Source organism: Micromys minutus, assembly GCF_963924665.1.
Source record: "Micromys minutus genome assembly, chromosome: 6".
Classification (NCBI taxonomy): Eukaryota; Metazoa; Chordata; class Mammalia; order Rodentia; family Muridae; genus Micromys; species Micromys minutus.
This window is the reverse complement of record NC_137975.1, coordinates 31,640,441-31,643,430: the sequence shown is the minus strand read 5'-3', so window position 1 is coordinate 31,643,430 and position 2,990 is coordinate 31,640,441.

Genomic DNA, 2,990 nt, shown 5'->3' with positions numbered 1-2,990 from the left:
TTAGAGGTAAACCTCAATGCTCTCATATCCAAATAAAGTTAAACCTTTGCATTTTTAAGGATCTATTATTTCTTTATCAAGAACAAGTCTGTAATCCTAGCTTCTAGATATTTAATGTTTACTGTGCATATTTTTGCATATAATACATATGTTTTCCAGTCAGATTTATTTAAAACACCCTACTGCCAATCAGTTGACCTCTCTGCATTCTTTTCCAGCATTGCAAGTCTCCAGTAACCCTCATCCATTTGACTTCATCATCCTTTCGGATTCCCTATACGAATAATATTAGATTTTTCTCTTTTTCTAGCCCTGTCATTTTTACTCGGCATAATGAAATGATCTCTACTATTATCCATAGTATATCAAAACACAGAGCTCTATTATATTTTATGGTTAATCTCATCCAATTTTATAAATTTACTTTTCTAAAACCAGGACAGTGGAAGGACATAGCTTATTTTAATTTACTTACTACTGTGAACAGTGCTTTAAATATGTGATTTAATGATGTCGTCCATTTGCTAAACTCATGTCCTTTGGATACATACAAATTAGAGGAATTTTTCTCACATAATCATTCTTGTTTTCAGTTTTCAAGGATTTTTGATGTTTTACTTAATTCTGGCTGTATTAAATGATATCCCAACTAGTAGGTTTTACAGGTTTAATTTTCTTGTCCATACTTGGTCCTATAAAAACAAGAACAATTAAAAAAAAACTATGACATGCTTCAAATATACATTTACACTTACTATGAAATCCATCTGCTCCATTCCTACATAGAAGCAGATGGTTTTCCCTTAACAATGTAGTAATAAAAACAATGGAGAATATTGGGACTCAAATACTATTCAGTAAATATGTTTACCTGTCTGTAGTGATATATATGACAAACTACTTTTCCTTGTGCTGTAATACATGTTACACTAATTATTATCCCACAACATCTCTGTGCTCTCCCTGCCTAGTTAGGAATGAGGCCTTAATGCCATTTTTAGAAATTAAAATTGAATTGTCATGTCTATTTTTAATTTTGTCTTCAAATGATTGTGATATGGATTTTTCATATGCTAGGTATGAGTCATATTTAAGTTTTTCATAATTAATAGATTCTAAATTTTGCCATATTTTATAAATTTTGCCTAAAACACACTGCTTTATGAAGAAATATGTAATTTTACTGTAAATTGACAATAATCATGAAACATAAGTAAGCCCTTCCCATCCATGTTTAACAAATATTCTATACTTATATACTTGTATATATCATTCTTTAACAAATTCTGTTCAAATAAGCAGACTGAAAGCAGAATAATCCTTACGATCCTTGTAAACAAGTGAAAAATTAAAGTGCATCACGCAAGTTTGCTACTGTTTTGTCTACAAAAGCATAAACAGTTTAGGACATTGGCCAGGCAAATAAGAAAATATTCGGTAATTTAGAATGTTTATGATGTTTTTAAATATGTCAAAAATTATCCTGTAAACACAAATAGGCTCCAAAGAGTTTTCAATGAAATCAGACATGAATGACTTCAAAAATTATAAAATCTTACCAGATTCTAATATGCTGAAGTTTATACTGGGAACAAATATTGAGGAACTCAGGTATATTTTCAAGTATATTTTCTTATAAAGCTTTTAAATTTTAGAGATAGAAACATCTGTCTTCTCTCTTTGTCTGTCAGCCAATGATAGAATATGTTTTGTAGCACTATAATTCTTCTGAAAATGCGAGTATGAATCAACTTGTTAAACCTATGATTGGGGAGAAAAGATGTAGCTTTATGACGGGTAATAGATATTTTATATTATTGAAAGTGACTCAATCTAACTGTTAAAGTTACTGAAGACAGTTGAGGGGAGGCCAAATGTGTATATATATCAAAATAGAAATGCTTAGAGTTTCATGTTCTCTGTTACAAGAATGAATATTTTTAAACTTTATTTTAAAAAAACAAAGATAAAAAAATTTAAACATTTTTTTGCATAAATGTATACAAATACAATTGTGTCAGTGCTTGGCTTTTTTTTTCTTTTTTCTAGTTTTCTTTTCTTTTTTTTTTTTTTTTTTTTTTTTTTACAATGAGCAAAAAGTACATGTAAAACAGGGAGTAACCCGAAATTTGTCAAAGTGTTTTTGGTGTGTAAGGATTGAGCATGACTTTTTTATGTTTTGTTTTGCTTCCTTTTATTTTGTTTTCTTTTTTTCTTGAACTTCACAGAGTCTGTGAGTTGTTTCTGGGGCAGTCCGAGCCTCTGGGGTTAGCATCCCACTATCAGTGACTGCATATTATGTCTGTTCATTTGTGACTGGGTTATCTCACTCAGGATGATATTCTCAAGATGCAGCCATTTTCTTAAGAATTTAGTTAAGTCATTGTTTCTGGTGGCTGAGTAGTATTCCATTGTGTAAATGTACCACAATTTTTGTATCCATTTATCTACTGAAGAACATCTGGGTTCTTTTCAGCTTCTGGCTATTATAAATAGAGCTGTTATGAACATTGTGGTGAATGTATCTTTGTTGTATATTAAAGTGTCTCTGGGGTATTTTGCCAGAAGTGGAATAGCTGGGTCTTCGGATAGTACTATGTCGAATTTTCTGAGGTATCACCAGACTGATTTCCAGAGTGGTTTTATCAGTTTACAATCCCACCAACACTGGTGAAGTGTTCCTCTTTATCAACAACCTACCAGCATCTGCTGTCATCTGAGTTATGGATCTTGGCCACTCTGACTGGTGTGAGGTGGAATCTCAGGGTTGTTTTGATTTGCATTTCACTGATGGCTAAGGATGTTGAGCACTTCTTAGATGTTTCTCAGCCATTTGATATTCCTCAATTGAGAACGTTTTGTTTAGCTCTGTACCCCATTTTTAATTAGGCTGTTTGATTCTCTGGTGTCTAGCTTTTTGAGTTCTTTGTGTACCTTGGATATTAGGCCTCTATCTGATGTGGAGTTTGTAAAGATCTTTTCCCATCCTG